General features: G+C 37.7%; 1 long non-coding RNA gene across 8 annotated transcripts in view; it reads right to left on the bottom strand.

Annotated features, from left to right (window-relative positions):
* Positions 1 to 12,765, bottom strand: part of LOC309634712 — a 125,553-nt gene extending 112,788 nt beyond the window's left edge. For 5 of the 8 annotated variants that reach the window (XR_014248315.1, XR_014248316.1, XR_014248318.1 and 2 more), the window contains exons 1-2: positions 7,564 to 12,765; positions 3,453 to 3,522 (exon numbers count right to left, since the gene is read on the bottom strand). This is a non-coding gene — a long non-coding RNA (uncharacterized lncRNA). Of the gene's footprint in view, positions 1 to 3,452; positions 4,456 to 7,563 lie in introns of those variants that run through there. The other 3 variants (XR_014248317.1, XR_014248321.1, XR_014248322.1) reach the window with 3 other exon arrangements.
* Positions 12,766 to 21,714: the final 8,949 nt, after the last annotated feature.

The raw sequence follows: 21,714 nt of genomic DNA, 5'->3' as shown, positions 1-21,714 counted from the left end.
CACCAGGAGGACCCAGTGGACACTCTACTCTCTAAAACATTAAAAAATTAAATAATAACAAGAGAGACAGCATCCATAAAATCTCCATAATGGCTGTCCCTTAGGCTAGGAATGATAGTGAGAAATGCTGCCATTAAAATGAGCTTCCTGAATTCAAAAGAGATGATGGAATTCTGGAGCAAGGAGTCCAGGTAAGAGTAAGTAGCCATGAGAAACAATGTGGGCACCAACACTGCGATAGGCATCATGGATAAGGTGGGGATAGGAGTATTTTGACATAAAGGAATCTATGAGAGTGGTTTATGATTTATGGTGAGCCAAGGAATGAAACAGATGGTCAGTTTACTAAAGTGCTACTTCATCTACAGGTGTCTTTGGTTTTATTGCCCTTTGCAGTACTGAGCTTCCCAGATATTGTGTTTTTTACAAGTTGAAGTTTTGTGGAAACCCTACATGGAGAAATTCTATCAACACCATTTTTCCAGCAGCGATTGCTCACCTCATGTCTCTGTGTCACATTTTTGTAATTCTCAAAATATTTCAAACTTTTCATTATTATTATGTTTGTTATGGTGACCGGGTGACCTTTGATGTGACTACCATATTGTGATTGCTTTGGGGAAACATGAACTGCACCCTTGTAAGATGGCGGTGAACTTAACTGATAAATATTGTGTGTATTCTGACTGCTCCACCAACCAGCCATTTCCCCCATCTCTCTCCCTCTCCTCAAGCCTTTCTATTCCCTGAGACACAGCAATATTGAAATTAGACCAATTAATAGCCCTACAATGGTCTCTAAGTGTTCAAATGAAAGGAAGGGTTGTACAGCTCTCACTTCAAATCAAAAGACAGAAATAAATTAGCTTAGTGAGGAGGGCATGTACAAAGCTGAGATAGGGCAAAAACTAGGCTTCCTGTGCCAAACAGCCAAGTGAATGCAAAGGAAAAGTTCTTGAAGGAAATTAAACGTGCTCCTCTGGTGAATACATGATGATAAGAAAGTGAAAGGGCCTTATTGCTGATATGAAGAAAGTTTCAGTGGTCTGGTTAGAAGATCAAACCAGCTATAACATTCCCTTATGCCAAAGCCTAATCCAGAGCAAGGTCTTAACTCTCTTCAATCCTATGAAAGCTGAGAGAGGTGAAGAAGCTGCAGAGAAAAGTTTGAAGTTAGCTGAGGTTGATTCATGAGGTTTAAGGAAAGAAGCTATCTCCATAACATTGAAGTGTAAGGTGATGCAGCAAGTGCTGGTGTAGAAGCTGCAGCAAGTTATCCTGAAGATCCAGCTGAGATAATTAATGAAGGTGGCTACTCTAAACAATAGATTTCAATGCAGACAAAACAACCTTCTATTGGAAGAACATGCCATCTAAGACTTTCATAGCCAAAGGGGAGAAGTCAATGCCTGGCTTCAAAGTTTCAAAGGACAGGCTGACTCTCTTGTTAGGGGCTAACGAAGCTGGTGACTTGAAGTTGAAGTCAATGCTCATTTACCGTTCCAAAAATCCCAGGGCCCTGAAGAATTACGCTAAATCTACTCTGCCTGTTCTCAATAAATGGAGCAACAAAGTCTCAATGAGAGTGCATCTGTTGACAACATGGTTAACTGAATACTTTAAGCCCACTGTTGAGACGTACTGCTTAGAAAAAAAGATTCCTTACAAAATATTACTACTCACTGACAATGCACCTGGTCAGTCAAGAGCTCTGATAGAGATGTACAATGAGATTCACGTTGTTGTCATGCCTGCTAACACAACATCTACTCTGCAGCCTGTAGATAAAGGAGTTATTTTGACTCTCAAGTTTTATTATTTAAGAAATATACCCCATAAGGCTATAGCTGACATAGATAGTGGATCTGGGCAAAGTCAATTGACAACTCTATGGAAAGGAGTCACCATTCTAGATGCCATGAAGAATATTAGTGATTCATGGGAAGAGGTCCCAATAACAACATTAATAGGAGTTTGGAAGAAGTTGATACCAACCCTCATGGATGACTTTGGAGGAAATAACTGCAAATGTGGTGGAAATAGCTTTGCAACCACCTAGAGGGGTGGGATAAGGAGGGTGGGAGGGAGATGCAAGAGGGAGGGGATATGGGGATATAAGTATACGTATAGCTGATTCACTTTGTTATACAGCAGAAACTAACACTACACTGTAAAGCAATTATACTCCAATAAAGATGTTAAAAAGAAAAAAAAAGTGGAGCCTGAACATGTGACTGAGTTGCTGCAATCTCATGATAAAACTTGAACCGTTGAGGGGGTGCTTCTTATGGATGAGCATAGAAAGTGGTTTCTTGACATGGAATCTACTTCTGGTGAAGATACAACAAATATTTTTGAAATGACAATAAAGGATTTAGAATATTATGTAAATGTATTTGACAAAGTAGGGGCAGGGTTTGAGAGGATTGCTGCAATTTTGAAAGTTTTGTGAGTAAAATGCTATCAAAGGACATTGTAAGCGACAAAGATATTGTTAGTGAGAGCAAGAGTCAGCCTAATGTGGCAACTTCACTGTGGTCTTATTTTAAGAAACTGCCACAGTCACCCCAGCCTCCAGCAGCCACCGCCCTGATGATCAGTCAGCAGCCATCAACATCGAGGCGAGACCCTCCACCAGCAAAAACATTGTGACTCACTAAAGGCTCAGATGATGATTAGTATTTTTTAGCAATAAAGTATTTTAAAATTAAGGTGCGTACATTGTCTTTTAGATATAATGCTATTGTACACTTCATAGACTACAGTAAAATGTAAACGTAACTTTTATATGTACTGGGAAACTAAAAATATTATGTCCCTCACTTTATTGTGGTATTCGCTTTATTGCGTTGGTCTGGATCTGAACCTGCGATATCTCCAAGGTATGCCTGTGTATAAACAAATATTCCCTAGGCATGGTGAGCAGTCAGCTTATTTGAACTGTCAACATAGATAGTCATGGCTTCTCACCCAATTAGCAGTCCTTTATAGAAGGGGAGTCTGATGTCTTTGAGGAAGTACTCTGCAATAAGATTATAGTACTGTGGTAGGCAGAATAATGAACCCCCAAAGACGTCTTTGTCCTAATCCAGGAAAACTGTCACTGTGTTAGATTATATGGACTATGTTAGATTATATGGCAAAATGGAATTAAGAATGCATATGGAATTAAGATTTCCAATGAGCTGACCTTTAAAAAGGGTGATTTTTCTACCTTATCCAGATTAATTCAATGTAATTAAAAGAGTCCTTAAATTGGAAGGGGAGGCTAAAAAGAGATCAGAGAGTCAAAGGGAGATGTTACTAGGAAGAAGGCCCAGAGAGATGAAACTTTGCTGCCTTTGAAGATGGAGGAAGAGAGCCAGGAGCCAAGGAATGTGGGCAGCCTCTAGAGCTGGAAAATGCAAGGAAATATTTTCCCTTAAAGGTGCCAGAAAGGAACATAGCCTTACCTTGATTTCAGCCTAGTATCAGACTTCTGTATCAGACTTCTGTATGAGAGAACTGCATCAGACTTCTAACCTATGGAAATGTAAGATAATAAATTTGTGTTGTTTTAAAGCCACTAAATTTTTGGTAATTTGTTACATCAACAAGAGAATACTAATACAAATATATACTGCAAATATTTCTGCAAGATGTTTCCAAGGGTCTGTGAAGCTATTTACATAGAATGACTATGAACTTGGAAAGAGTAGCCATCAGACTTTAGGGACACTGGCTCTGAATTCATGCAAATGTGCAGGAATAAAATAGTACTGGGGTCCATGTGGAAATTAGGTCAATAATAAATGGAGCTTCAGCCTGAGTCCTTCTTGTGCTCATCCTAGTTAATCAAGGAAAACATCTTGTGGTGTTCCCACATTTTAATTCTATATTTGCAGTTGAAATAGCTGTACTCAGCAAATGGAAAAAAATCCACAAGCTGGTTTTCTGACTCATGGAATAAGGGCTAATATGGTAGAAAGGCCAAGTGGAAGTCCCTAAATTTACTCCTCCTTACCAAAATACTAAACCAAGTGCAATACCACATTTCTGAGTGAATTATAGAGATTACTTTAACCATCAACAACTTGAAAGATGCAGGGGTGATGATTCATAGCCTATCTTTGTTTAAATTGTCTGTTTGGCCAATGCAAAAGCTGGATGGATCTATGACTGTGGGTTATTGTTAATGTCATCAAAGAGTGATTCTCATTGCAGCTTTCCTCCAGATGTGTATCTTTACTGGAGCAAATCAACACAGCCAGTGACATGTGGCATGCAGCTATTAATGTGGCAAATAAACTTTTCTCCATTGGCAAGGCATATCTGAAGTAATTGGATTTTACCTGGCAGGGACATCAATACACCTTTATTGTCTTACCTCAGGGCCTGTCCACAGGGACTTGAACTGTCTAATATCCCAAAGAATATCATGTTGGTCCACAACACTGATGACATTATGATCGCACCTGTGAATAGGAAGTACCAGATACTAGATGTCAAGATGCCTTATGTCAAGTATGTCAGAGGGTGGAAGATAAACTCCCTGAAAATTTAGTCTCTAGTATATCAGTGAAATTTCTAGAGATTCAGTGGTCCATGGTATCTATGGATATCTAAAGAAAAAGCAGGTTGAGGCACCCTGTAATTTCTACCAGTTGTTGAAAAGTGCAACCTATGATGGACCTCTATACTTAGAAAGCAACGTAAACCACATGTGGGTGTGGTGCTCTTACATTTTACTTAACACATAAATCAGCTACTTGTGAGTGGGACCCAGAGCACGACAGTACTCTGCAGCAGATTCAAGCTGTGGTGCAATTAGTTTTTCCACTTAAGCCTTGTAACCCAGTAGAAGCAACAGTAGTCAAAGTATCTCTGGCAAATTAAGATGCTCTAATGGAGCCCCTAGTTGGCTCCAAGAGGAGAATCAGTATAAACATCAAAATTTTTGGATAAAAACTACTTTCTTGTGTGGATAACTATTCTCTTTGGAGAAGCAGTTATTTTATTTCTACTAAACTCTGGTAGAGACTGAAAGCCTGACTAAAAGAAACAAAGTGACTATTATAAATTGGCTTTTTTATAACAAACTAGGTACAGTATTAGCTGATGCAACAAGCCATGAGTTTACGAAAATGCAGTATCAGTATCTTTAAGTGGAAAGGACATATACAATATCATGTCTTGACAAGTCAGAAAACACAAGTATGTTGCTTAAGCAGATAGATCAGTTTCTGCTGATCCCTACTCCTGTGTGTTGCCCACCTTTCCTCAGGCTCTGCTTATGGACTCATGTGAAGTTCCCTATAATCAGGTGACAGAGAAAGAAAAATTCAGCCTTGTTTTTACAGGTGGATCTGAATAATATGGCGGCAGTGGAACTAATGAGATACTACTGTATTACAGACCATCTCAGGGGTGACTATGAAGGAGAGTGAAGAAAAATCCTTTCACTTTTTCATCTGCCTGTTGGTCATCTGTAAGTCTTCTTTGGAAAAATGCCTATTTAGATCTTCTGCCCATTTTCTTATTGCATTGGGTTTTTTTAGATATTGAGTGGTATGGACCGTTTGTATGTTCTGGAGATTAATCCCTTGTTGGTTGCATTGTTTGTAAATATTTTCTCCCATTCTGTACATTGTCTTTTCATTTTGTTTATGGTTTCCTTTGCTGTGCAAAAGATTTAAAGTTTAATTAGATCCCCTTTGTTTATCTTTGTTCTTATTTCCATTATTCTAGAAGACGGATCCAAAAAGATATTGCTGCGATTTATGTCAAAGAGTGTTCTGCCTATGTTTTCTTTTAGGAGTTTTATAGTATCTGGTCTTACATTTATGTCTTTAATACATTTTGAGTTTATTTTTGTGCATGGTGTTAGAGTTGTTCTAATTTCATTCTTTTACATGTAACTGTCCAGTTTTCCCAGCACCACTTATTGAAAAGACTGTCTTTCATCCATTGTATATTCTTACCTCCTTTGTTGTAGATTAATTAACCATAGATGTGTGGGTTTATTTCTGGGCTTTCTATCCTGTTCCATTGATCTATATTTCTGTTTTTGTGCCACTACCATACTGTTTTGATGACTGTAGCTTTATGGTATAGTCTGAAGTCAGGGATCCTGATTCCTTCAGCTCTGCTTTTCTTTCTCAAGATTGCTTTGACTATGTAGGGTCTTTCATTGTTCCATAAAAAATTTTAAATTATGTGTTCTAGTTCTGTGGAAAATGCCATTCATAATTTGATAGGGATTGCACTGAATCTGTAGATTTCCTTGGGTAGTACAGTCATTTTAGAGAAATGCAAATCAAAACTACAATGAGGTATCACTTCACACCGGTCAGAATGGCCATCATCAAAAAGTCTACAAATAATAAATGCTGGAGAGGATGTGAAGAAAAAGGAAACCTCCTACACTGTTGATGGGAATGTAAATTGATACAGCCACTATGGAGAACAGTATGGAGGTTGGAGGTTCCTTGAAAACCTGAAAATAGAGCTACCATATGATCCTGCAATCTCACTCCTAGACATATATCTGGGGAAAACCATAATTCAAAAAGACACATGTACCCCAGTGTTCACTGAAATGCTATTTACAATATCCAAGACATGGAAGCAACCTAAATGTCCATCAACAGATGAATGGATAAAGAAGATGTGAGATATATTTACAATGGAATATTATTCAGCCTTAAAAAAGAATGAAATAATGCCATTTGCAGCAACATGGTTGGACCTAGAGATTATCATACTAAGTGAAGTAAGCCAAACAGAGAAAGACAAACATCATATGATATCACTTACATGTGGAACCTTAAAAAATGATACAAATGAACTTATGTACAAAAGAGAAAGAGATTCAGAGACATAGAAAACAAATTTATGGTTACCAAAGGGGAAAGGGGGTTGGAGGGAGGGATAAATTAGGAGTTTGGGATTAAGATATACACACAACTACAGTAAGTCCCCTACATACAAATGAGTTCCATTCTGAGAGCACGTTTGTAAGTCCAATTTGTTCGTAAGTCCAACAAAGTTAGCCTAGGTACCCAACTAACATAAACGGCTATGTAGTACTGTACTGTAATAGGTTTATAATACTTTTCACACAAATAATACATAAAAAACAAACACAAAAGATAAAGAAAACATTTTTAACCTTACTGTACTGTACCTTGAAAAGTACAGTAGTACAGTACAACAGCTGGCATAGAGGGGCTAGCATCGAGTGAACAGGCAAGAAGAGTTACTGACTGGAGGAAGGAGAGGCGGTGGGAGATGGTAGAGCTAAAGGATAGTCAGCAATAGGAGACGGAGGGCAAGCTGCAATTTTACTCACGCCTGACGTTGAGAGCACAGTTTCTGGTTCCTTGCTGGATTCAATTCTATCTACCCTCTTGAAAAATGATCCAGTGATGTCTGGGTAGTAGCTCTTTGTTTCTCACCGTAGATGACATGGTAGCACTGGATTGCATTCTGAACGGCTGCTGCAACCTTCATGTACCATTCTACGTTCAGTACCTGTGCCTGAAAAACTAACAGTGCCTCCTCAAATAAAGAAAATCCCCTTACCATTTCCAGTGTCATGAATCTCTTCGGTTCTTCAGTTACTTCTTCTTCCTCTTGTCTCTCTTCATCCCTTCTCTGGGCCTCCAATTCCATCAGGTCTTCATTAGTAAGCTCCTCGTGTTGCACAGCAAGTTCCATTATTTTCGCTTGGCACTTCTTTGCATTACCAGCTACAACACTGCTGCTTTTACACTTGCTTCCGGACATCCTGGGCTTGAAATAAAGATACTGTACTACTGCACTCTATACGGTACTGTACAGTAAAGTACACAAAAGCACAACCACTTGTAGAGGATGCATGCACATGACAATGTATGCCAGACACGTGAACTAACTTACATGACTGGACTTGCAAACATACATTCGCCTCTTTGAAAGTTCGTGACTTGAAAGTTCATATGCAGGGGACTTATATGTAAAATAGATAATCAACAATGCACTACTGTATAGCACAGAGGACTATACTCAATATTTTGTAATAACCTATGAGGGAAAATAATCTGAAAAGGAATATATATATATATATATATATATATATATATATATAGCTGAATCACTGTACTGTACACCTGAAACTAACACAATACTGTAAATCAACTATACTTCAATTAAAAGAAACACAATACCCCACACACACATGCACAAGTGAACATCAGAATTGGTATTGAAGAAAACCATAAAACTTTACTGAAGTACATTTTAAAAAATTGGATAATTGGAGAGAAACCCCAGGTTCCTAGAGGGTAAAACTTCATATTGTAAATATATCAAACTCTCTGAAATAGTCTGTAAATATAGTACAATTTTAATGAACATCCAAATCATTGGTTTTGCAGATTAGGGGATTTATAAGGTGATGTTAAGTTTTACTTGGAAGAATAAAGGGGTGATAATAGTCAAGAAAAAAAAAAGATATCTTTTCAGTAGGCAAATTTCAGGCAATATATGTGGTTGCCCATTCTTAATGAAAAAATAGATAACATGATTTAGAGTTCTACACTAATTAGTAGGTGATGTTAGTTGGTTTTCAGGTTGGTCTGGGATGTGGAAAGAACAAGACAGGAAGATTAGTGACAAAGATGCCTGCAAGTGGACCTCTAGAGAGGGAATAGAATTTGAAGATAATGTGTTCAATGTGAAAGCCTATCAAACTGTACCAAACAAATCAGGTGGAAAATAGGACTTGTCCTATGGCTATCAGTCAATTTTTTTCTCTTCAGCTACCATATGTACTCAATGGGTCCATGTACAAATTAGCCATGGTATTTGGGATGGAGATGATGAACAGCCCAAAACATGATGTCCTCTCGCCTCACACCTCTTGATATGACCGCTGCTAAAAGCTCAACAAGAGAAATGAAGAATGTGAATCCCTGATATGGCTTCACTCACTAGGAGAATCAGCTAACAACCTAGGGACAGGTTTATACCACTGACTCACTTCCATCAAGGAAAGGGCAGTAACTTGTCTTTGCCAGTATTCACACTTATATGGGATGTGTATATGTCTTCCATGTGGGTTAGCCTGCTAAATTCATCATTCATGGACTAACAGAAGGCCTTCTGCACCACCATTATAATCCAAACATCATTGATTTGACCAAAGAGTTCCTCATTTCACAGCAAAATAAATTCAGCAATGTGATTAACTATGGAAAATGATGTTACCTGGAGATAGAAAGCAAGTAAAGATGGTGACTTTGAATATTCCCTTTGGGGGGGATGGGTAAAACACCTTCATTTGAATAATAGATAGTTTCTGTTTAGATGAAAACAAGAACTTGTCTGGAAGTTAAAAGTTGGTAGAAGTGTAAGAATAGATTCTGAGCAAAAATATAAAATATTTCTAAAATTCAGGCTGAAAAAGAGACATACACTGCAAAAGAAAGGTGGGGGAAAATTTGAATAGGTGCTTTGAAAAAGATGAAATGCAGTTGGCAATGTATATATTCCTATACTTTAACTATAGGCTTGGACATGTGATTTACTTTGGCAGTGAAATAGGATAGAACCCTTGCACATTTTTGCCTGACTCTTGTAATTTTTACCATTGTCTTGAGAAAAAAATACCTAGGGAGTCCAGTGGTCCAGCGAGGATAAGAGACACAGGAAGCAGACATCTCCCCCAGGCCTCACCTCCACCCCCACCCCACCCCATTCTACTCACAAATCTGCAGCAAGAAACAGAGCCTCTCAGCCACTGCTGCTGAAGCAGAACTACCTAGCTAAACCTAGTATAAATCATCTGACCCTCAGTGACTAACATTTCCGTAAAAATAAATGCTTATTGCTGTATGCTGCTGAAATATGTTATTGTTGCTTATTATGCAGAAATAGCTGATTGATATAAATGAATAAATTTCTATTAACTATATAGCCAATAAGGGTAAAGTCACCCAGTGAAGGTCATGGGTAGAGTGATGGTTGAAACCAATAATCTACCACCACAACAGCAAAGAGCTTGCATGCATAGTCCCATGCACACACAGGTACAAAATAAATATTGGGAAACACACAAGTTGAAAGAAATACTTCCACAAAAGAATTTGGAATTCTGGAAGATGATTGAGAACCAGAAACAGATACAACTGTATTCTAGAGATTTAGTGAACATCTGGACATAAATCATATCTGCCCTACAGACTGGGTGACAAAAGAAGTCATTTTTCTTTCCCTGTCTAGACTCTGAATGGTCTATGGTTTTGAAAGCAAATATGGAGAATGTAACTTTGGCTGGGACATCACTGTTCCCATGATAGGTGTCATCAACAGTAACAGCAGGAAGAATTCTTAATTGATTTATGGGCAGCAGTCTTTAGTTACTGGGACCAAGGAGGCCAGATACTGCATAGTGACAATAGTTTAGAAACTTTAGTGTGAGTAGCCCTTAGGAATGAGACCGTACGACTAGAGAATGAAGTAAAAGTGTTAACTTTCTGGTGTAGGGTGTGATTGGGCACAGAAATATAATATTTGGGGCACACAGTATTAACTCATGCTATAACCATTACCAGTGAGATTATATATTCTTCTGTTGTTCTGACAAATAAGATTAAAGAAATACATATTTTATAGGTAATTTTTCAATCTCATTTTCATTAATGACTCTTTTCTTCCATCTCATAGGAAAAACAAGCAAAATATTACTCTAATTCCTCAACTTGAAGAGAAAGCTCTTTCCTACACTAAAAGCATGTTCCTGCTCAAAGATTTTACTCAGTTAAGATAGAACTGTAATACAAAACTTTAAATTCCAAGTTTAACCCCCAAACACAACTTATATTGCTAGTAGTTATTTTTTTTCCTGGTACACATTTCCATTGTTTTCATGAAAAGAAAATTTTAACTGCAGAGAAGTAAAATAAATTGTCTTAGGAAAAAATGAATCACCCTTTGAGGAAATATAGTTACTGGTGTGTTCAGACAAACTCCATCTGATATACTCCCTTTGTCTCAACCCACATAAATTATAATCTATTCTACCAAAGGCTGATTTTTAGAAAACATTATAAAACCGTGTGAAAGGTTCTCCTCCAATTATCATAGCAGAAATGGACTTTGAACATGAGTGAGTCAGAGGAAAGCTGATTTAGCACCTCTCATCTCTCCATTTCCTGGAATGGTGCCATTGGAAAGAGCTTTAAGCAGCTGGAAATTGTGGCACAAAAATACACTTGTGGAGATTGGTTCAAGATGGTGGAGAAGATGGACGTGCTCTCACTCCCTCCTGTGAGAACACCAGAATCACAACTAACGGCTGAACAATCATCTACAGGAAGACACTGGAACTCACCAAAAAAGATACCCCACATCCAAAGACAAAGGAGAAGCCACAATGAGATGGTAGGAGGGGTGCAATCACAATAAAATCAAATCCCATAACTGCTGGGTGGGTGACTCACAAACTGGAGAACACTTATACCACAGAAGTCCACCCACTGGAGTGAAGGTTCTGAGCCCCATGTCAGGCTTCCCAACCTGGGGGTCTGGCAACCGAAGGAGTAATTCCTAGAAAATCAGACTTTGAAGGCTAGTGGGATTTGATTGCAGGACTTTGACAAGACTGGGGGAAACAGAGATTCCACTCTTGGAGGGCACACACAAAGTAATGTGCACATCAGGACCCAGGGGAAGGAGCAGTGACCCCAGGGGAGACTGAACCAGACCTACCTGTTAGTGTTGGAGGGTCTCCTGCAGAGGCAGGGGTGGCTGCGGCTCACCATGGGGACAAGGACACTGGCAGCAGAAGTACTGGGAAGTACTCCTTGGCGTGAGCCCTCCCAGAGTCAGCCATTAGCCCTACCAAAGAGCCCAGGTAGGCTCCAGTGTTGGGTTGCCTCAGGCCAAACAACCAACAGGGAGGGAACCCAGCCCCACCCATCAGCAGTCAAACGGATTAAAGTTTTACTGAGCTCTGCCCGCCAGAGCAACACCCAGCTCTACCCACCACCAGTCCCTCCCATCAGGAAATGTGCACAAGCCTCTTAGATAGCCTCATCCACGAGAGGGCAGACAGCAGAAGCAAGAACTACAATCCTGCAGCCTGTGGAACAAAAACCACATTCACAGGAAGATAGACAAGATGAAAAGGCAGAGGGCTATGTACCAGATGAAGGAACAAGATAAAACCCCAGGAAAACAACTAAATGAAGTGGAGATAGGCAACCTTCCAGAAAAAGAATTCAGAATAATGATAGTGAAGATGATCCAGGACCTTGGAAAAAGAATGGAGGCAAAGATTGAGAAGATGCAAGAAATGTTTAACAAAGAACTAGAAGAATTAAAGAACAAACAAACAGAGATGAACAATACAATAACTGAAATGAAACCTACACTAGAAGGAATCAGTAGCAGAAGAACTGAGGCAGAAGAACGGATACGTGACCTGGAAGACAGAATGGTGGAATCCACTGCTGCGGAACAGAATAAAGAAAAAAGAATGAAAAGAAATGAAGAGAGCCTAAGAGACATCTGGGACAACATTAAACGCAACAACATTCATATTATAGGGGTCCCAGAAGGAGAAGAGAGAGAGAAAGGACCCAGGAAATTATTTGAAGAGATTAGAGTCGAAAACTTCCCTAACATGGGAAAGGAAATAGCCACCCAAGTCCAGAAAGCGCAGAGAGTCCCATACAGGATAAACCCAAGGAGAATCACACCGAGACACATAGTAATCAAATTGGCAAAAATTAAAGGCAAAGAAAAATTATTGAAAACAACAAGGGAAAAACGACAAATAACATACAAGGGAACTCCCATAAGGTTAACAGTTGATTTCTCAGCAGAAACTCTACAAGCCAGAAGAGAGTGTCATGATATACTTAAAGTGATGAAAGGGAAGAAACTACAACCAAGATTACTCTATCTGGCAAGGATCTCATTCAGATTCAATGGGGAAATCAAAAGCTTTACAGACAAGCAAAAGCTAAGAGAATTCAACACCACCAAACCAGCTCTACAACAAATGCTAAAGGAACTTCTCTAAGTGGGAAACACAAGAGAAGAAAAGGACCTACAAAAACAAAGCCAAAACAATTAAGAAAATGATCATAGGAACATACACGTCGATAATTACCTTAAATGTGAATGGATTAAATGCTCCAACCAAAAGACGCAGGCTTGCTGAATGGATACAAAAACAAGACCCATATATCTACTTTCTACAAGAGACCCACTTCAGACCTAGGGACACATAGAGACTGAAAGTGAGGGAATGAAAAACTTATTGCATGCAAAGGGAAATCAAAAGAAAGCTGGAGTAGCAATACTCATATCAGATAAAATAGACTTTAAAAGAAAGAATGTTACAAGAGACAAGGAAGACACTACATAATGATCAAGGGATCAATCCAAGAAGAAGATATAAAAATTATAAATATATATGCATCTAACATAGGAAAACTCAATACATAAGGCAACTGCTAACTGCTATAAAAGAGGAAATCAACAGTAACACAGTAATAGTGGGGTACTTTAACCCTCACTTACACCAATGGACAGATCATCCAAACAGAAAATTGATTAGGAAACACAAGCTTTAAATGACACAAGAGAACAGATAGATTTAATTGATATTTATAGGGCATTCCATCCAAAAACAGCAGATTACACTTTCTTGTCCAGTGCACATGGAACATTCTCCAGGATAGATCACATCTTGGGTCACAAATCAAGCATCAGTAAATTTAAGAAAATTGAAATCATATCAAGCATCTTTTCTGACCACAATGCTATGAGATTAGAAATGAATTACAGGGAAAAAAAAAGTAAAAAACACAAACACATGGAGGCTAAACAATATGTTACTAAATAACCAAGAGATCACCGAAGAAATCAAAAAATACCTAGAGACAAATGACAATAAAAACACGACGATGAAAAATCTATGGGATGCAGCAAAAGCAGTTCTAAGAGGGAAGTTTATAGCTATACAAGCCTACCTCAAGAAACAAGAAAAATCACAAATAAACAATCTAACCTTACACCTAAAGGAACTAGAGAAAGAAGAACAAACAAAACCCAAAGTTAGCAGAAGGAAAGAAATCATAAAGATCAGAGCAGAAATAAATGAAATAGAAACAAGGAAAACAATAGCAAAGATCAGTACAACTGAAAGCTGGTTCTTTGAGAAGATGATAAACAAAATTGATAAACCATTAACCAGACTCATTGAGAAAAAGAGGGAGAGGACTCAAATCAATAAAATTAGAAATGAAAAAGGAGAATTTACAACAGACACCGCAGAAATACAAAGCATCCTAGGAGACTTCTACAAGCAACTCTATGCCAATAAAATGGACAACCTGGAAGAAATGGACAAATTCGTAGAAAGGTATAACCTTTCAAGACTGAACCAGGAAGAAATAGAAAATATGAACAGACCAATCACAAGTAATGAAATTGAAACTGTGATTAAAAATCTTCCAACAAACAAAAGTCCAGGACCAGATGGCTTCACAGGTGAATTCCACCAAACATTTAGAGAAGAGCTAACACCCATCCTTCTCAAACTCTTCCAAAAAATTGCAGAGGAAGGAACACACCCAAACTCATTCTATGAGGCCACCATCTCACTGATACCAAAACCAGAGAAAGATACTACAAAGAAGAAAATTGCAGACCAATATCATTGAGGAATATAGATGCAAAAATCCTCAACAAAATACCAGCAAACAGAATCCAACAACATATTAAAAGGATCATACACCATGATCAAGTGGGATTTATCCCAGAGATTCAAGGATTCTTCAATATCCACAAATCGATCAGTATGATACACAATATTAACAAATTGAAGAATAAAAACCATATGATCATCTCAATAGATACAGAAAAGGATTTTGACAAAATTCAACACCCATTTATGATAAAAATTCTCCAGAAAGTGGGCATAGAGGGAACCTACCTCACCATTATAAAGGCCATATACAACAAACCCACAGCAAACTTCATTCTCAATGGTGAAAAACTGAAAGCATTTCCTCTAAGATCAGGAACAAGACAAGAATATCCACTCTCAACTCTTATTCAACATAGTTTTGGAAGTCCTAGCCATGGCAAACACAGAAGAAAAAGAAATAAAAGGAATAAAAATTGGAAAAGAAAATGTAAAACTGTCACTGTTTGCAGATGACATGATACTATACATAGAGAATCCTAAAGATGCCACCGGAAAACTACTAGAGCTAATCAATGAATTTGGTAAATTTGCAGGATACAAAATTAATGCACAGAAATCTCTTGCATTTCTATATATTAATGATAAAAAATCTGAAAGAGAAATTAAGGAAACACTTCCATTTACCATTGCAACAAAAAGAATAAAATACCTAAGAATAAACCTACCTAGGGAGACAAAAGACCTGTATGCAGAAAACTATGACACTGATGAAACTAATTAAAGATGATACCAACATACAGAGAGATATACCATGTTCTTAGATTGGAAGAATCAATATTGGGAAAAAGACTATACTACCCAAGCAATCTACAGATTCAATACAATCCCTATCAAAATACCAATGGTATTTTTTACAGAACTAGAACAAAAAATCTTAAAATTTGTATGGAGACACAGAAGACCCCGAATAGCCAAAGCAGTCTCGAGGGAAAAAAGTGGAGCTGGAGGAATCAGACTACCTGACTTCAGACTATACTACAAAGCTACAGTTATCAAGACAATATGGTACTGGCACAAAAACAGAAATATAGATCACTGGAACAAGATAGAAAGCCCAGAGACAAACCCATGCACCTATAGTCAACTAGTCTATGAGAAAGGAGGCAAGGATATACAATGGAGAAAAGACAGTCTCTTCAATAAGTGGTGCTGGGAAAACTGCACAGCTACATGTAAAAGAATGAAATTAGAACACTCCCTAACACCATACACAAAAATAAACTCAAAATGGATTAGAGACCTAAATGTAAGACCGGACACTGTAAAACTCCTAGAGGAAAACATAGGAAGAACACTCTTTGACATAAATCACAGCAAGATCTTTTTTGATCCACCTCCTAGAGTAATGGAAATAAAAACAAAAATAAACAAATGGGACCTAATGAAACTTAAAAGCTTTTGCACAGCAAAGGAAACCATAAAAAAATGAAAATACTACCCTCAGAATGGGAGAAAATATTTGCAAATGAATCAATGGACAAAAAATTTATCTCCAAAATATATAAACAGTTCATGCAGTTCAATACTAAAAAAACAAACAACCCAATCTAAAAATGGGCAGAGGACCTAAATAGACATTTCTCCAAAGAAGACATACAAATGGTCATGAAGCACATGAAAAGGTGCTCTACATCACTAATTATTAGAGAAATGCAAATCAAAACTACAATGAGGTATCACCTCACACCAGGTAGAATGGGCATCATCAGAAAATCTACAAACAACGAGTGCTGGAGAGGATGTGGAGAAAAGAGAACGCTCTTGCACTGTTGGTGGGAATGTAAGTTGATACAGCCACTATGAAAAACAGTGTGGACCTTAAAAAACTAAAAATAGAACTACCATACGACCCAGCAATCCCAATACTGGGCATATACCCAGAGAAAATCATAATTCAAAGAGACACATCTACCCCAGTATTCATTGCAGCACTATTTACAATAGCCAGGTCATGGAAGCAACCTAAATGCCCATCGACAGACAACTGGATAAAGAAGATGTGGTACATATATACAATGGAATATTACTCAGCCATAAAAAGGAACGAAATTGGGTCATTTGTAGAGATGTGAATGGACGTAGAGACTGTCATACAGAGTGAAGTAAGTCAGAAAGAGAAAAACAAATATCGTATATTAACGCATATATGTGAACCTATAAAATTGGTACAGATGAACTGGTTTGCAGGGCAGAAATTGAGACACAGATGCAGAGAACAAACGTTTGGACACCAAGGGGGGAAAGCGGCAGGGGGGTGGGGGTGGTGTGATGAATTGGGAGATTGGGATTGACATGTATACACTGATGTGTATAAAATTGTTGACTAATAAGAACCTGCTGTATAAAACAATAAATTTAATAAAATTCAGAAATTTTAAAAATAAAAAAAATTTTAAAAAAGTAAGAAGTCCTACCAGGGGAAAAAAAAAAAAATACACTTGTGATTCAGCAATGACCACACTGGGGCATCAAGTCTTCCTGCTCAATTTTTTAGGAAAATCAAATCATCTTAATTTGGGTTTCTCATGATTGTCTTCATTTTTACATGATAGGTATTTTTAAACACTTTTTCTAATAATTTATTAGAATAAGATGTTTAACATATATTGGTACATTTGTGCTTTGCTTGAGGTTTTCTATTTCCAAATGTATTTTAAATATCAAATATTTTATTTCACTGATATGTTTTTAATTTTGTGAATTCTACTTTTTTGAAAACAAAATATACTCATATTGGTATTTCAGTATTAGGCAAAATAATGACCAAAAAACTAGCATTGGTCTTCCCTGGTGGCTCAGTGGTTAAGAATCTGCCTGCCAATGCAGGAGACACGGGTTCGAGCACTGGTCTGGGAAGATCCCACATGCCGCGGAGCAACTAAGCCCGTGTGCCACAACTACTAAGCCTGCACTCTAGAGCCCATGAGCCGCAACTACTGAGCCTGCGTGCCACAACTACTCAAGCCTGTGTGCCTAGAGCCTGTGCTCCGCAACAGGAGAAGCCACCACAATGAGATGCCCGCACCCAGCAACGAAGAGTAGCCGCTCACCGCAACTAGAGAAAGGCCGCACACAGCAACAAAGACCCAACACAGACAAAAATAAATAAATTAAATAAATAAATTTTTTAAAAAAGCATTATAAAGAAATGAATATGATCATAAATCTTGAAAACCCAGGTTAACTATTTAAAAATCTGCATATTGTCTACATTTGTTTCTTGAAACTCTCACCAGAAGTAGTGCAAATTCATTATTTATTTTCAAAGCAACATCAAAATAGACCACACATGTAATGGATGAGCTTGGATGGGATAATTTATATATTGGCTATATGGACTCGAAAATCAAATCAGTGTGCCATGTCAGACACAATCAAAAGTGGGCAACTTGATATATATGCCATGTGGTATGAAACAGAGCAGCTATTTGAAGATGAAGGAAAATGATTCAACTAAGAAATAAACAGTGATGAAATGATCAGCTGAGCAACAAAGGGAAGTTCTTAAGTTCTAGCAACTATTCAAGATCTTAAAGCCTTTTGAAACCAGAAAAACAAGCTTCCTTATAAGACATGCAATGTAATGATTTATTACTACTACTACTACTACTTATTATTAGTAGTATTTCTTACTCTGTGAAAAGAATAATTTTAGTTTTGTGGGTGAAAAAATGATGAATAAGGATGAAATATAATAAGAAGACAGGACAAGAGCATAACTTTTGCAATCTGCAGGCAAATGTGCTAATATAATTTGAAAAAGACAAAGTGTTTCAAGTCAGAGTGAGAACATATCTAGCTTGGTGTCAGGAGAGGCTTCTTACTGAAAGTAGCATTTTTGGTCAGCATATGTCTGGTTGATGTTATTAAACCAAAGTGTAACCTGACACCAATGAAAATTTGAATTCAGAATTATCAGCAAAATCAATAAATAATAAGTGTTGCAATCCTCAATTTTTAAAACTATGAGTTATTTTAAGAAAAATAAAACTATCAAATACTCTCAGGTTAGTTGAAATTTCAAAATTAGTCGAATACTATGTCAACAAAAGAAATCAAAGCAAATATGCGTTTGCAAATCCCCCTTCCAAGGATTCCAATACACTCCTTCCAATTTCTGTTTCCTGGTTTCATTCCTTCCCATTTAGAATCACAATATGGTATGCGAGTTCACGATGAATAGTCTGTGACTATTATCTACCCACCAAATATTTATTGAGCAGTTACTATTTTAAGGCAATATGAAATTAAGGAAGGAATCATACTCAGTATATATATATATATATATATATATATATATATATATATATATATATATATACTCACATCTATGAATAAGAGAGATATAGAGATATGAGTATAATGAGTAGAAGTAAGTATGGAATAGTGAATGAAGATAGTATTTTCAAATGGAGTGTTATGAAGAACTTTGAGGATGTAGTGATATTTGAACTGAACCTTGAAGTGTGGATATGATTTGGTGTACACAGAGTTGGGGAGATGTAGGTGGAAAGACATCTCTGAAAACTTTCTGAGAAAGAACAGAAATGTCAATCACATCCAGGTACCTCAAATAGGGAACTCCATGGAGGCAGTTGCTGGAACATAAACTGTGGGAAGAACAAGGAGAATTATTTTTGGAAAATAATATTTGAGCCAAATTATAAGGCAAGGGAAGGAAGAACACAGGATGACAGAGATTGCAAGACAAGGCATGAAGGAATGCCCTGTTCATCCCAATTTCTTAGAGCCCAGTTGCAAAAAGAACCTGTTTTAATAGTTTGCTCCCCCAACTCTGCTTTTACCACCAAATGAAGGCCTCCAAACCTTGTAAGCCTCTAGGTTTTGAAGGGAAATCATTACTGTTTCCTTGCCATTTTTTAGTAGAACCGCTGAATTTCAGAGCTGAAAGATGTCTCATCTGTCAATTAGGTGAGTCTCCCATGTTTAGATGAGAGCACTGAGGCTCAGAGAAATTGAGTACCTCATTCAAAATTACACAGGTAACTATTGTCAACTCTCTAATGGAAATCTGAGTCTCTACCTTTCCAGTTGAGTGTGCTTATGAATCTATGTGTGCCTTGCCTGTAGCCTGCCCCATCCTGCATCCAGAGTTATCAAGGGACCTATGAAGAGGCAAGCAGAAACTGTTTGCAAGGGTGACGCCAATGGACAAAGTCATTTTAAATACAACATGAAGGATGCAGCTGACACACAGATATTAATTTTAAGGCTGATAGTTAGCTTCTACCCACCTGATGGAGTTGATATAAACATTGATAAATCATCTCCATTGATAAGCTCATATTTTTGGAAGAGGAGTTATGGAGGCATATACATTATGTTTATGAGGCAGCTATGCTTCAACAATCCCTTTGCCTTCCCCAGTCATTCCTTAACAAAACCAGGGACACAGCAGCCATCCCTATCAAGCCTGCACCACTCAGAATCAGACACTCTACCTGCAAAGGATCCACAGACTGGCCAGCTCCAATGACATGAGTTATAGGTAAGAACAGAACGCTATAAGCTTCAATGATATCCAACAAAGATAAAGTCTATTTATAGAGACTCAAACAATGGTTGGATCTAATGCAAACTTAATGGTCTCTGTATTTGCCAGGATTACTTGGCTTTTTGTATTCTGCCAGATCCAGGCTAAACATAGTGTAGTACATGGGTAAACCCCTCTGTACTTTGAACAGAGAGGCAGACAGGCTGCCAGAGCACCACATGTAAAAGACCTAATTGAGGGGGAGGGCATGAGCTGGTCATCTGCTCCTAGAGACGTTCTGTACTTAATGAGAGTGCAAACCTACTATATTACTACACAGCTGACTCAGTAAGACTTGTGGTCCACATCCTCTACAGAAGCTACTCAGAATTCACAAAGGTGGAGTGTTAATTGAAAGAGGACTCTATGTAGAGAACCCCAAATTAGCTACTACCAGCCAATGAATGATCTCTTTCGACTCAGTCTCCCTTATCCCAAACTGAGCGTACTTTTTGCAAGACTATAAAAGACCCAGGACATACCAAAGTACTTCAGAATCTGACTGCTTTAATCCTGGTTTTCTGCCATTTCTGAGCTTTTTTCTGTGTGATGCAGGGGAAATTGCTCAGCTTAATTTCCTCTTCTTTAAAAGGAGATGCAAGGAAGCATCTTGGTATAAACGTTACATGTAAAACATCTAGCAAAAAGCCTCATACATGGTAGACACTCAGGAAATTGTAGTAAATTGTAGCTCCTTTATCATTCAGGATTTTATTGCAGCATGGATCCTAGGCTCCTAAATATTATTTGGTCTTCCTTTCACATAATCTATATATAATTAATTAGAATAAATCATAAATCCAGAAATGATGATAAAACATCATCTTACTTTATTTCCTTCTCTCTAGGAGGTAGACATTATTCAATTACTGGAATTAGATCTACCTTCCCAGTTATTACAATTTGTTACTTTATAGTTCAAGAGAAAGTGAATGAGTCCAGATATTGAGAAAGAAAAATAAAGCCACATGTGGAACTGTGACACTAAATTATTCAAGTTCATAGATTCATTTAATCCACTCTTTTAAATTGAGAGAATTGGAATTAAGAGGCCACAGCTCCTGTCTTTAGAAAGTCACAATTTAGCAGGGGAAGCAGAAAGCTAAACAAACTCTGTGTGTGTGTGTGTGTGTGTGTGTGTGTGTGTGTGTTTGTGTGAGAGAGAAAGAGAAAACAGAATGGTGTATACAGTTTTATGAAAACACTCAAGATGGAGCAAGTTCCTGTTCAGACACCACTTCTTCAAATCACCCTTGTTAGTATACTATTTTTTAAAGAACTTGCCCTGATAGAACGTTATTATAGCACCTTCAAATAATCAACTGTTCTCACCCAAACTCAACTATTTCTGTTTTATAAAATCTCAAATTATTCTTATCCGGGGAACTCAGTGAACAATGAAAGAACATAGTTGCGA

The sequence above is a fragment of the Balaenoptera borealis genome, assembly GCF_965194805.1.
Source record: "Balaenoptera borealis genome assembly, chromosome: 9".
In the NCBI taxonomy this organism is placed as follows: domain Eukaryota; kingdom Metazoa; phylum Chordata; class Mammalia; order Artiodactyla; family Balaenopteridae; genus Balaenoptera; species Balaenoptera borealis.
The sequence above is the reverse complement of the archived record's forward strand: the minus strand, read 5'-3'. Positions and strand labels throughout refer to the sequence as shown.